The sequence below is a fragment of the Hordeum vulgare genome, chromosome 1H (genome assembly GCF_904849725.1).
Source record: "Hordeum vulgare subsp. vulgare chromosome 1H, MorexV3_pseudomolecules_assembly, whole genome shotgun sequence".
NCBI lineage: Eukaryota > Viridiplantae > Streptophyta > Magnoliopsida > Poales > Poaceae > Hordeum > Hordeum vulgare.
Window position 1 is genome coordinate 80,358,475 of NC_058518.1, and position 15,152 is coordinate 80,373,626.

The window sequence follows — 15,152 nt, forward strand, 5'->3', positions numbered from 1 at the left end:
AATCATACCACATGAGCAAGGCCTTGTTTTCATTGAGATGAAACAAGATAGTAACTTGTTGGAAGTGATACATTTTGATGTATGCAGTCCAGTGAGTGTTGAGGCACGCAATGGATATCATTATGTTCTTACTTCACTGACGACTTGAGTAGATACAGGAGTATTTACTTAATGAATCACAAGTCTGAAATATTGAAAAGTTCAATTCTGTTTCAGAGTGAAGTTCGTCGTAACAAGAGGATGAACTGTCTACGATATGATCATAGAAATGAATATCTGAGTTACGAGTTTTTGGTACACAGTTAAGACAATGTGGAAATTGTTTCACAGTTCATGCCACCTGGAACATCATGGTGTGATGATGTGTCTGAACGTCATAGCCACGCACTATTTGGTATGGTGCATACTATGATGTCTCTTATCGAATTACCATTATCATTTATGGGTTATGCATTAGAGACAACCGCACTCACTTTAAATAGGGCACCGCGTATTTCCATTGAGATGACACAGTATAGACTGAGGTTTAGAGAAATCTAAACTGTCGTTTCTTGAAAGTTTGGGGTTTCGACACTTATGTGAAAAAGTTTCAGTCTGATAAGCTCGAACCCAAAGCGGATAAATGCATCTTCATAGGATATCCAAAACAGTTGGGTACATCTCCTATCTCAGATCCGAAAGCAAAGTGTTTGTTTCTAGAAACGGATCCTTTCTCGAGGAAAGGTTTCTCTCGAAAGAATTGAGTGGGAGGGTAGTAGAACTTGATGAGGTTATTGAACCATCACTTCAACCAGTGTGTAGCAGGGCGCAGGAAGTTGTTCATGTGGCGCCTACACCAATTGAAGTGGAAGCTGATGATGATGATCATTGAGCTTCGAATCAAGTTACTACAAACCTCGTAGGTCAACAAGGTCGCGTACTGCTGCAGAGTAGTACGGTAACCCTGTCTTGGAGGTCATGTTGTTGAGCAACAGTGAACCTATGAGTTATGGAGAAAGCGATGGTGGGCCCAGATTCCGACAAATGGCTGGAAGCCATGAAATCCGAGAGAGGATCCATGTGTGAAAACAAAGTGTAGACTTTGGTAGAACTACTTGATGGTCATAGGACTATTGAGTAAAAATGGATCTTTAAAAGAAGACAGACGATGATGGTGATAAGTCACTATTAAGAAAAGCTCGACTTGTCGCAAAGATGTTTTAGACAAGATCAAACAGTTGACTATGATGAGACTTTCTCACTCGTAGCGATGCTAAAGGTCTGTTAGAATTATGTTAGTTGTTGATGCATTATTTATGAAATATTGCACGTAGGATGTCAAAACATTGTTTTCTCGACGGTTTCCTTGAGCAAACATTGTATGTGATACAACCAGAAGGTTTTGTCGATCCTAAAGATACTAGCAAGTATGCAAGCTCCAGTGATCCTTCAATGGACTGGTGCAAGCATCTCGGAGTTGGAATAAGCACTTTGATGAGATGATCAAAGATTTTGGGTGTGTACAAGGTTTATGAGAAACTTGTATTTCCAAAGAAGTGAGTGGGAGCACTATAGAATTTCTGATAGGTATATGTGGTTGACATATTGTGGATCAGAAGTAATGTAGAATTTCTGTAAAGCATACAAGGTTGTTTGAAAGAAGTTTTCAAAGGAGTACCTGGATTACACTACTTGAAGGTTGAGCATCAAAGATCTATGGAGATAGATCGAAAGCGCTTAATAGAAGTTTCAACAAGATGCATGCCTTGACAAGTTTTTGAAAGAGTTCAAAATAGACCAGCAAAGAAGGAGTTCTTGGTTGCGTTGTGAGGTGTGAATTTGAGTAAGACTCAAAACCCGACCACGGCAGAATAAAGAGAATAGACGAAGGTCGTCTTCTATGCCTTAGCCGTAGAATCTAAAGTATGCCATGCTGCGTACCGCACCTGAAGTGTGCCTTGACTCAAAGTATGTTGAGAGGTACAGAGAGTGATCCATGATTGAATCACTAGCAGCGGTCAAAATTTATCCTTACTAACTAATGGACTAAGGAATTTTTCTCGATTATGGAGGTGGTTAAAGAGTTTGTCGTAAAGGGTTACGTCAATGCAAGCTTTGACACTAATCCGAATAACTATGAGTAGTGAAACGGATTCGTATAGTAGAGTAGATATTTGGAGCATTTCCGAATAGCACGTAGTAGCAGCATCTATAAGATGACATAAAGATTTGTAAAGAATGCACGGATCTGAAAGTTTCAGAACCGTTGACTAAAACCTCTCTCACGAGCAAGACGTGATCAGACCCCATAACTATATGGGTGTTGGATTCGTTGGAATCACATGGTGATGTGAACTAGATTATTGACTCTAGTGCAAGTGGGAGACTGTTGGAAATATGCCCTAGAGGCAATAATAAATTAGTTATTATTATATTTCTTAGTTCATGATAATCGTTTATTATCCATGCTATAATTGTATTGATTGGAAACACAATACTTGTGTGGATACATAGACAAAACACTGTCCCTAGTAAGCCTCTAGGTTGACTAGCTCGTTGATCAAAGATGGTCAAGGTTTCCTGGCCATAGGCAAGTGTTGTCACTTGATAACGGGATCACATCATTAGGAGAATCATGTGATGGACTAGACCCAAACTAATAGACGTAGCATGTTGATCGTGTCATTTTGTTGCTACTGTTTTCTGCGTGTCAAGTATTTATTCCTATGACCATGAGATCATATAACTCACTGACACCGGAGGAATGCTTTGTGTGTATCAAACGTCGCAACGTAACTGGGTGACTATAAAGATGCTCTACAGGTATCTCCGAAGGTGTTAGTTGAGTTAGTATGGATCAAGACTGGGATTTGTCACTCCGTGTGAACGGAGAGGTATCTCGGGGCCCACTCGGTAATACAACATCACACACAAGCCTTGCAAGCAATGTAACTTAGTGTAAGTTGCGGGATCTTGTATTACGGAACGAGTAAAGAGACTTGCCAGTAAACGAGATTGAAATAGGTATACGGATACTGACGATCGAATCTCGGGCAAGTAACATACCGAAGGACAAAGGGAATGACATACGGGATTATATGAATCCTTGGCACTGAGGTTCAAACGATAAGATCTTCGTAGAATATGTAGGATCCAATATGGGCATCCAGGTCCCGCTATTGGATATTGACCGAGGAGTCTCTCGGGTCATGTCTACATAGTTCTCGAACCCGCAGGGTCTGCACACTTAAGGTTCGACGTTGTTTTATGCGTATTTGAGTTATATGGTTGGTTACCGAATGTTGTTCGGAGTCCCGGATGAGATCACGGACGTCACGAGGGTTTCCGGAATGGTCCGGAAACGAAGATTGATATATAGGATGACCTCATTTGGTTACCGGAAGGTTTTCGTGCATTACCGGAAAAGTTTCGGGCTCATCGGTAGTGTACCGGGAGTGCCGGGAGGGGTGCCGGGGACCATCGGGAGGGGTGTCACGCCCCAAGGGGTCTCATGGGCTATGGGAAGAGATAAACCAGCCCCTAGTGGGCTGGAATAAGTTCCCACTAAGGCCCATAAGGTTTGAGAAGGAAAAAAACACAAGGTGGAAAGAGTTTCCAAGTGGGAAGGTGGAATCCTACTCCAAGTAGGATTGGAGTAGGACTCCTCCACCTCCAATTTCGGCCAAACCTTTGGGTTTTGAGGCTGCCTCCTCCCCTCCCTCCCACCTATATATACGGAGGTTTTAGGGCTGATTTGAGATGACTTTCTCACGGCTGCCCGACCACATACCTCCATAGTTTTTCCTCTAGATCGTGTTTCTGCGGAGCTCGGGCGGAGCCCTGCTGAGACAAGATCATCACCAACCTCCGGAGCGCCGTCACGCTGCCGGAGAACTCTTCTACCTCTCCGTCTCTCTTGCTGGATCAAGAAGGCCGAGATCATCGTCGAGCTGTACGTGTGCTGAACGCGGAGGTGCCGTCCGTTCGGTACTAGATCGTGGGACTGATCGCGGGATTGTTCGCGGGGCGGATCGAGGGACGTGAGGACGTTCCACTACATCAACCGCGATCTCTAATCGCTTCTGCTGTACGATCTACAAGGGTACGTAGATCACTCATCCCCTCTCGTAGATGGACATCACCATGATAGGTCTTCGTGCGCGTAGGAAATTTTTTGTTTCCCATGCGACGTTCCCCAACAGCTATGCTTGATACTGCTAGAGATACTAATTTGCCTGATATGCTACTAGGGGTATTCCTTGATGCTCATATTGCTAGAGTTACTGCCAATGCTCGTGATGCTTCTGAAACTGCCGATACTATTGAGATAGAACCTGCTTTTGCTCCTGCTACATCTAGCTCTCCTAGATATGAATTGCCTGATATACCTGAGGGTTATGGAATGGAGGGAGAGATAGCTGAGAATTTTCTTGCGTGTAAGGATGCCTATGACGCTGAGAAATTACTTCTCAAGTGGAAGGAAAAATCTCTGAAAGCTAGGATGAAATACGACCCGAAGTTTGCCACTTCACCTATCTTTATCACTGATAAGGATTATGAATTCTCTGTCGACCCTGAGATAATCTCTCTAGTCGAATCTGATCCTTTCTACGGTTATGAGTCTGAGACAGTCGTAGCCCATCTTACCAAACTACACGATATAGCCACCCTTTTCACTAGTGAGGAGAAGATCCGCTACTACTATATCCTTAAGTTGTTTCCTTTCTCTCTAAAGGATGATGCTAAAGCCTAGTTCACTTCTCTTGCTCCTGGATGTGTGAGTAGTCCCCAGGATATGGTCTATTACTTCTGTGAGAAATATTTCCCTGCCCATAAGAAGCAAGCTGCCTTGCAGGAAATATACAACTTTGCTCAACTCAAAGAAAAGAGTCTCCCACAAGCTTGGGGGAGGCTCATCCAGCTATAGAATGCTTTGCGTGATCACCCTCTTAAGAAGAATGAGATACTTGATATCTTCTATAACGGACTTACTGATGCTTCTAGAGACCACCTAGATAGTTGTGTCGGTTGTGTTTTTAGGAAACGAACTATAGAACAAGCTGAGACTCTACTGAATAACATCTTGATCAACGATAATGCTTGGACTATTCCCGAACCACCTCCTAAGCCAACTCCTAAGAAAATAGGTATTCTATTCCTCAGTCCTGAAGATATGCAAGAAGCCAAGAAATCTATGCAAGAGAAAGGCATTAGATATGAAGATGTCAAAAACCTACCACCTATCGAAGAGATCCATGGTCTCGATAACCATATACAAGTAGTAGAAGTGAATTCTCTCCGTAGGTTCGATGAGAGTGATATTCCTTTTGATAAACCTGCTAGCCTATGCTTTGATGAATTTGACAACTTTGTTGCCAAACAATAGAGTTTCAATGATTACGTTAGCAGACATTTGGAACAAAGTACTCGTATGCTTAGTCATTTAAGTGCTTGTGTAGACAGAAATGTCAATGATCTGAAGCTTCTGAGTATACATGCCTCTATGATTACTACTCAGGTAGAACAAGTACTTAAAGCTCAGAATGACTTGCTCAATGAGTTAAATGACAACTCTGTCAGAGTCATTACTAGAGGAGGCAAAATGACTCAGGAACCTTTGTATCCTGAAGGCCATCCTAAGAGAATTGATCAAGATTCTCAAGGAATTAGTGATGATACACCCAGTCATCCTAAGAAGAAGAAGGATGATAGAAACCTACATGCCAGTTCACCAAATACTGTCACACCTGAAGAACTAAATGATATTTCTGCGTCTGATGCAGAAACACAATCTGGTGATGAACATGAACCTGGTGAACATATGGACAACGATGTTCATAATAATGCTCAACCTAGCACTGATAAGGATGGGAGATTCAACCTACGGTTAATCCTGATAACCCATAACCTAAGAGATACAATAAGAATGACTTCATTGCTAGGAAGCATGGGTTCAGAGACCTATGCCCTTTCCTCCTAAGCCATCTAAGAAAAGGGATGATGAGGATTTTGAGCGCTTTATTGAAATGATAAGACCCTTCTTTCTGCAGATGCGGTTAACTGATATGCTCAAAATGTCTCCATATGCCAAGTACATGAAAGATATCTTGACCAATAAATGGAAGATACCAGATCTTGAGATCTCCACCATGCTTGCCAATTACACTTTCAAAGGTGGAACTCCTAAGAAACTTGGTGATCCCGGAGTGCCCACTATACCTTGCTCCATTAAAGGAAACTACGTAAGAACTGCCTTATGTGACCTTGGAGCCGGTGTTAGTGTTATGCCTCTCTCTCTTTATCATAGACTTGAACTGGATAAGTTGACACCCACTGAAATTTCTCTGCAAATGCCCGACAAATCAACTGCTTTCCCTGTCGGTATTTTGCGAGGATGTGCCTGTTGTGGTTGCTAACACCACTATCTTAACAGACTTTGTTATCTTGGATCTTCCCGAGGACGATGCCATGGCTGTCATCCTCGGAAGACCCTTTTTAAACACTACAGGGGCTGTTATAGATTGCAACAAAGGAAATGTCACTTTCCATGTCAACGGTAATGAGCATACAGTGCACTTTCCGAAGAAACGATATCAAGTACATTGCATCAATGCTATCGAAAAAAATTCATCAATACTTATTGGGAGCTTTGAATGCCCTATTCCTCATGTCAAGATGAAGTATGATTTGCTTGTTGGGGAGATACATATCCCCATTGCGGTGACTTAGTGGCTATTCGAAAATTCTCCGTTCTCTTTTGCGATTCGAGAAGGTTTTGCCACGAGGATTTGATCAACCCCATTGACGGATTTCTTTCGATGACCATCAAATGGATGAATCAAAGAGTCACATACCTCTGTTTTAAGCTTTCACTTTTGTTGCTTGGAATAAAAATGATAGATTTAGTTTAGTTTTCCCTGTTTCCTATTTTAGCGTCCCGGAGAAAAGTACCCCAAAAATAAAAGTTCTTCGATGGTCCTGAAAATCTAGTATGATTTTTTCTGGAATATTTGAAAAATAGTGGGACTGAGAGCTGGCCTCAGGGCCACACCAGTGGGCCACAAGCCCTGTCACCGCGGTCTACCCCCCTGGCCGCGACAAGCAAGCTTGTGGGGCCCACGGGGACCCCCTCCACTCATTCCAGCTCCCATTCTCTTCTTCTACCTCCAGAAAAAAATTGTTTCGCAGCTCAAACCCGTGTTCTTGCTCATTTGGTTGTGATTTTCGATCTCCTTGCTCAAAGCACCATTCTCCGAACCGTTTTGGGGAAATTACTCCTTGGTAAGTGACTCCTCCATTGGTCCAATTAGTTTTTACTCTAGTGCTTTATCCTTCGCGTATTCTTGCTACCTTGGTGACCCTGTTCTTGAGCTTGAAATGTTGATTTTAGCTGGTCCCAAGTAATTTTAGCGCGTGATACGGTCTCTAAGCACTAGTAGGAGTAGTTGCTACAAGGTGTGGTTGGTCTTTATTCACTTCTCTCTTGAACTTCAAAAATTTCAGCAAAAGGAAATTATGTTCAGGAGGAAGTTTTATGGTGGTTCCTCAAGTAAGAAGGGTCCCCCTCTTTCTATTCGGGAGCCCGATCCTTATCAACTAAGGGAGGCATCGGTACAACCATGTGAATGGCCTTCCGATGAGTTCATGATCGAAGCAGGCTTCAAGGATGAGTTTGAGACACTTTTCCGCAATGCCGGGTTAGACGAATTCCTCTCAGATAAATGTGAACAGTATGCTTTGCTCACTAACTCTTTCGTGCGTAGATTTAAATTTTCAGTTGGTCGTGACTCATCCATACTGTTTGATCTGTATGATAAATCCTACGCCATGGATTTGGAGGATTTCAATAGGATTTGCAAAATACCCGCTGGGGGTAATCTTAAAGATCCCGCTAAGTCTTTGGTTAGAGATTTTGTCTCTAGTATAACTTTTGGAGAAACTAGAGACATCAAGCAAGCTACCATAGGAAGCATTCATTTCCCTACCTTGCACTACTTTTCCCTCTTCATAGGTAGATGCATTAACGGCAAGGCTGAACATTGTCACCTATGCGCATCCGACCTTAGTATCCTTAAGAGCGCAGTGACGGGTGACAAAAGCTTCAACATGGGAGCTATTATAGCAAGGAGGCTGAATTAGAACGCTAATGAGGGGGATTTCTTTGGCGGCATCTATGCCACCCACATAGCAAATTTTCTTCGAGTACCCATCTGCGCAGGAGATCTCCCGCTCCATACAGCTTTCCTTGACCGTGTCGCTATGACACGCTACCAGTTCCTTGAGAGGGATGATGAATCCCTCCTATACCGATTGATATTTAACCGGCAGCGTGTTTTCCATATTACCCTTCCTGCTCCTGCTTTCTTTGACTTTTAGGTAATACGGAGATACTACATAACCATAGGAGAGGCAGAGGAGTATGAGAGGGAGGCGACGGCTGCTCGTCTCCATGAGGCAGTGATACGTCTCCGTCGTATCTATAATTTTTTAATGTTTCATGCCAATATTCTGCAACTTTCATATACTTTTGGCAACTTTTTATACTATTTTTGGGACTAACATATTGATCGAGTGCCCAGTGCTAGTTCCTGTTTGTTGCATGTTTTTTTGTTTCGCAGAATATCCATACCAAACGAAGTCCAAACGTAATAAAAACTTACGGGGATTTGTTTTGGAATATTTATGATTTTTGGGAAGAAGAATCAACGCGAGGCGATGCACGGAGGGCCCACAAGCCCTGTAGCCGCCACCAGGAGGTACGGTGGCGGCTGGCACGCTTGTGGCCACTCCTTATGGCGGTTGGATCCCTTCTATCGCCGCAAGAAAGATAATATCCGGCATAAAATCGTATTAAAATTTCAGCCCAATCAGAGTTACGGATCTCCGACAATTTCAGAAACGGTGAAACGCAGAATCTGGGAGCGCAGAAACAGAAGGACACACACAGAGAGATCCAATCTCAGAGGGGCTCTCGCCCCTCCGCCGCCATGGAGACCATGGAACAGAGGGGAAACCCTTCTCCCATCTAGGGAGGAGGTCAAGGAAGAAGAAGAAGAAGGAGGGGGCTCTCTCCCCCTCTCTCCCAGCGGCGCCGGAACGCCACCCGGGACATCATCGTGTGACGGCGATCTACACCAACCCCTCCGTCATCTTCACCAACATCTCCATCATATTCCCCCATCTATATTCAGCGGTTCACTCTCCCGCAACCTGTTGTACCCTCTACTTGAACATGGTGCTTTATGCTACATATTATTATCCAATGATGTGTTGCTATCCTATGATGTCTGAGTAGATTATCGTTGTCCTATCGGTGATTGATGAATTGCTATGATTGGCTTAATTTGCTTGTAGTTATGTTCTTGTCCTTTGGTGCGCATCATATGATCGCGCGCATGGATCACACCATAGGGTTAGTTGTATGTTGATAGGACTATGTATTGGCAGGCTAGAGTGACAGAAGCTTCAAACCTAGCATAGAAATCGATGCATATGGGATTCAAGGGGGACCAATATATCTTATTGCTATGGTTGGGTTTGACCTTAATGAATGTTAGTAGTTGCGGAAGCTTGCTAATAGTTCCTATCATAAGTGCCTATAATTCCAAGTAAGGGATGACATGCTAGTAGAGGCCTCTCCCACATGATACTTGCTATCGATCTATTAACGTAGTCAATTTCTTAGGGACAATTCCGCAACTCCTACCACCACTTTTCCACACTCGTTAGACACTCGTATTTGTTTCTTTTTCTAACCAGCCCCTAGTTTTATTTACGTGTTCTTTACTTTCTTGCAAGCCTATGCTATCCCTCCTTCAAAGTACTTCTAGTTTCGTACTTGTTCTAGGTAAAGCGAACGTAAAGTGTGCGTAGAGTTGTATCGGTGGTCGATAGAACTTGAGGGAATATTTGTCCTACCTTTAGCTCCTCGTTGGGTTCGACACTCTTACTTATCGAGAAAGGCTACAATTGATCCCCTATACTTGTGGGTTATCAAGACCTTTTTCTGGCGCCGTTGTCGGGGAGCAATAGCGTGGGTTGAATATCCTCGTGTGTGCTTGTTTCCTTTATCACTAAGTAGATTTATTTGTTGTTCTAAGTTTTTCTCTATCTTTATTTCTGGATATGGAACACAAAATACCAAAAAAATTAGGTGTACTTGCTACTCATGGAGATGGGGAACCTCCTAAAACCCTCGATGCTCGTTACGTGGAAAATATTATATACTTCTTTAATAATCCTGAGAAAGCCCCATTCAATTATATAATGGGATACACGTTGGATCAACGTGAATACTTTAGGGATTATCGCTTCACTCAAAAAGGGAAACTTTTATGGGATCAAATACATTTGTAGAAATGGTATGCTTGGGAACTATGCAAGAGACATGGTGTTCTTGTTGCTCTAGGATGAAGGCTCCACACCTTCCCTTTTCTTTTGAGTTTAATGATCATAGAACCTTGGCTTCTTATGCTAATGGTATATATGATTACTATGATGTGGATCAAATAGAAGAGTTTGTTGCTTTTATGGGTGCTTATGAAATTGAGGCTCTGTTTAAAAGGTATGATGATAATGATGATGCTCCTTACCGATCTGAAAATTTGGCTATGCTTTGTTATTGTTATACTAATTATGAATATAATGCCCATATTGAACGATTTAAGGAGAAATCCTATGCTGCCCAAGAAGAGATTATTATTTTGCAGGAAACTATGGAAGAAGAAAATGCTGAAATTATGAGCTCATTAGATGAAAAAGATGACGAGGAGAGCGAAGAACAAAAGGAGGAAGAACGGACTAGCTACCCATGTCCACCTTCTAATGAGAGTAACTCTTCTACTCATACATTATTTAATTTCCCTTCGTTCTTACCGAAGGATGAATGCTATGATCCCTTGGATTCGTTTGAAATATCCCTTTTTGATGAACTTGATGCTTGCTATGCTTGTGGCCATGATGCCAATATGAATGATGCTTATGAAGATGAGCTAGCTATAGTTCCTTATGTTACACATGATGATTTTGATTAATATAATATGCATGTGCTTGCTGCTCCTACTTGCAATTATTATGAGAGAGGAACTACATCTCCACCTCTCTATGTTTCCAATACGATAAAATTGCAAGAAACTGCTTATGCTATGTATTGGCCTTTACTTGATGTGCATGAATTTTCTTTTATGACATGCCAATGCATGGGAAGAGAGTTAGACTTCGTCATTGCATGATATATGTTACCTTGTTCTCACTACTAAATTTCAAATCATTGCTGATTAAAATTGGCTTTGATATAACTTGGGATCCGGGTGGATCCATTACTTGAGCACTTTATGCCTAGCTTAATGGCTTTAAAGAAAGCACTTCCTAGGAGACAACCCGGAAGTTTTAGAGAGTAATTTATTTCTGTTGAGTGCTTTTATTTAGTTTAAAAACAAAAAAAAATATAGAGGGGAACTTAAAACTTTTTCAAAAAGAGAAGTGATTGAAAGGTGATGCATTGTGGAAGTGAGGGTCGACCTTGAACACTTGTGTTCATGATCATGGAAACGATGTAGAATTTTTCATGGAAGTTTCTCACAAAAATAATTATCCCCTTGTACAATTACTTTGTATTTTAAAAATAATGTGCCAAGCAAAGCCTTTACGATTAGTTTGGGTGATAGTTGTTTGATCACGCTGAGAAAAGACAGAAACTTTCTGCTCACGAAATTAATTCTCATTTTTATTCTGGAAGACATTTTGAGTTAATTCTTTTTTCTGCTGATTGATATGCAAAGTTTCCAGACGTTCGTAATTTTTCAGATTTTTTGAGATATGAGAAGTATATGGAATATACAGATTGCTACAGACTGTTCTGTTTTGACAGATTCTGTTTTCTATGCATTGTTCTTTTATTTTGATGAATCTATGGGTAGTATAGGGGGGTATGAACCATGGTGAAGTTGGATTACAGTATATATAGTGCTACTATGAATTCATAATGAGTTCACAACAGTACTTGAAGTGGTGATTTATTTTATTATACTAACGGATCTCACGAAGTTTTATTGAGTTTTGTGTGATTGAAGTTTTCAAGTTTTGGGTGAGAGCACGATGGATGAAGGAATAAGGAGAGGAAAGATCCTAAGCTTGGGGATGCCCGAGGCACCCCAAGGTAATATTCAAGGAAGACTCAAGCGTCTAAGCTTGGGGATGCCCCGGAAGGCATCCCCTCTTTTGTCTACAATCTATCGGTAATTTTACTCGGAGCTATATTTTAATTCGTCACATGATATGTGCAAATGCTTGAGCGTCTTTTGTGTTTATTTTTCCTTTTTCTTTTATGCACCATGCTGGTATGAGATAGTCCTTGGTTGGCTTTATAGAATGCTTCATGTGCTTCACTTATATCATTTGAAGTTTGGATTGCCTGTTTCCCTACACATAGAAAATCGCCATTTGTAGAATGCCCTTTTGCTTCACTTATATTTGTCAGAGCGGGGCATATCTTTTGTAGAAAGAATTAAACTCTCATGCTTCACTTATACCTATTTAGAGAGTTAACAGGAGTTGGCTATTCACATGGTTAGTCATAAAATCCTACATAAAACTTGTAGATCACTCAATATGATATGTTTGATTCCTTGCAAAAGTTTTGCGACATGAATAAGTGATATTATAGTCATGCTAGTGAGTAATTGTGTATTTTTAGAAATACTTGTGTTAAGGTTTGTGATTCCCGTAGCATGTACGTATGGTGAAACGTTATGTGATGAAGTCGGAGCATGATTTATTTATTGATTGTCATCCTTTGTGTAGAGGTCGGGATCGCGCGATGGTTAACTCCTACCAACCTTTCCCCTAGGAGCATGCGTGTAGTACCTTGTTTCGATGACTAATAGACTTTTGCAATAAGTATGTGAGTTATTTATGACTAATGTTGAGTCCATGGATTATACACACTCTCACCCTTCCACCATTGCTAGCCTCTCTAGTACCGCGCAAACTTTCGCCGGTGCATTACACCCACCATATAGCCTCCCTCAAAACAGCCACCATACCTACCTATTATGGCATTTTCATAGCCATTTTGAGATATATTGCCATGCAACTACCACCGTTCCGTCTCATGACATGTGCCACCACTTCCATATTGACATTGCATGGTCGTAAGATAGCTAGCATGATGTTTTCATGGCTTGTCCATTTTTTATGTCATTGTTATGCTAGATCATTGTCACGGTACACTATCGAAGGCATTTCCTATAGAGTCATCATTGCTCTAAGTATTGAGTTGTAAGTGTGATGATCATTATTAATAGAGCATTGTCCCATGTGAGGAAATAAAAGAGGCCAGCGAAGCCCATTTACAAAAAAGAGGCCAAACATGCCCACCAAAATAAAATAAAATAAAAAAGAGGCCAAAGAGCCCACAAAAAATGAGAGAAAAGAGAGAAGGGACAATTGCTACTATCCTCTTTCCACACTTGTGCTTAATAGCACTATGATCTTGATGACAGAGAGTCTCCTATGTTGTCACTTCCATATACTAGTGGGAAATTTTCATTATATAACTTGGCTTGTATATTCCAATGATGGGCTTCCTCATAATTGCCCTAGGTCTTCGTGAGCAAGCAAGTTTGGTGCACACCCACTAGTTTCTTTTGTGAGCTTTCATACACTTATAATCTCTAGTGCATCCGTTGCGTGGCAATCCCTACTCACTCACATTGATATCTATTGATGGGCATCTCCATAACCCGTTGATGCGCCTAGTTGATGGGAGACTATCTCCTCTTTTTTTGTCTTCTCCACGACCACCATATTCTATTCCACCCATAGTGCTATGTCCATGGCTCACGCTCATGTATTGCGTGAAAGTTGAAAATGTTTGAGAACACTAAAGTACGAAACAATTGCTTGGCTAAAACCGGGGTTGTGCATGATTTAAATACGTTGTGTGGGGAAGATGGAGCATACCCAGACTATATGATTTTGTAGGGACAACTTTCTTTGGCCATGATATTTTGAGAAGACATGATTGCTTTGTTAGTATGCTTGAAATATTATTGTCTTTGTGTCAAATGATAGACTATTGCTTTGAATCACTCGTGTTTTAGTATTCATGCCATGATTAGATAATATGATCAAGATTATGCTAGGTAGCATTCCACATCAAAAATTATCTTTTTTTATCATTTACCTACTCGAGGACGAGCAGGAATTAAGCTTGGGGATGCTGATACGTCTCCGTCGTATCTATAATTTTTGATTGTTTCATGCCAATATTCTACAACTTTCATATACTTTTGGCAACTTTTTATACTATTCTTGGGACTAACATATTGATCCAGTGCCTAGTGTCAGTTTCTGTTTGTTGCATGTTTTTTTGTTTCGCAGAATATCCATAGCAAACGAAGTCCAAACGTAATAAAAACTTACAGGGATTTTTTTTTGGAATATTTATGATTTTTGGGAAGAAGAATCAACGCGAGGCGAAGCACGGAGGGCCCACAAGCCCTGTAGCCGCCACCAGGAGGTACGGTGGCGGCTGGCAGGCTTGTGGCCACTCCTTAAGGCGGTTGGAGCCCTTCTTTCGCTGCAAGAAATATAATATCCGGAAGAAAATTGTGTTAAAATTTCAGCCCAATCGGAGTTACGGATCTCCGGGAATTTAAGAAACGGTGAAACGCAGAATCTGGGAGCACAGAAAGAGCAGGACACAGAGAGAGAGAGAGATCCAATCTCGGAGGGGCTCTCGCCCCTCCGTCGCCATGGAGACCATGGACCAGACGGGAAACCCTTCTCCCATCTAGGGAGGAGGTCAAGGAAGAAAAAGAAGGAGGGGGGCTCTCTCCCCCTCTCTCCCGGCGGCGCCGGAACGCCGCCCGGGACATCATCGTGTGACGGTGATCTACACCAACACCTCTGTCATCTTCACCAACATCTCCATCACGTTCCCCCATCTATATTCAGCGCTTCACTCTCCCGCAATCTGTTGTACCCTCTACTTGAACATGGTGCTTTATGCTACATATTATTATCCAATGAGGTGTTGCTATCCTATGATGTCTGAGTAGATTATCGTTGTCCTATCGATGATTGATGAATTGCTATGATTGGTTTAATTTGCTTGTGGTTATGTTGCTGTCCTTTGGTGCCCATCATATGATCGCGCGCGTGGATCACAC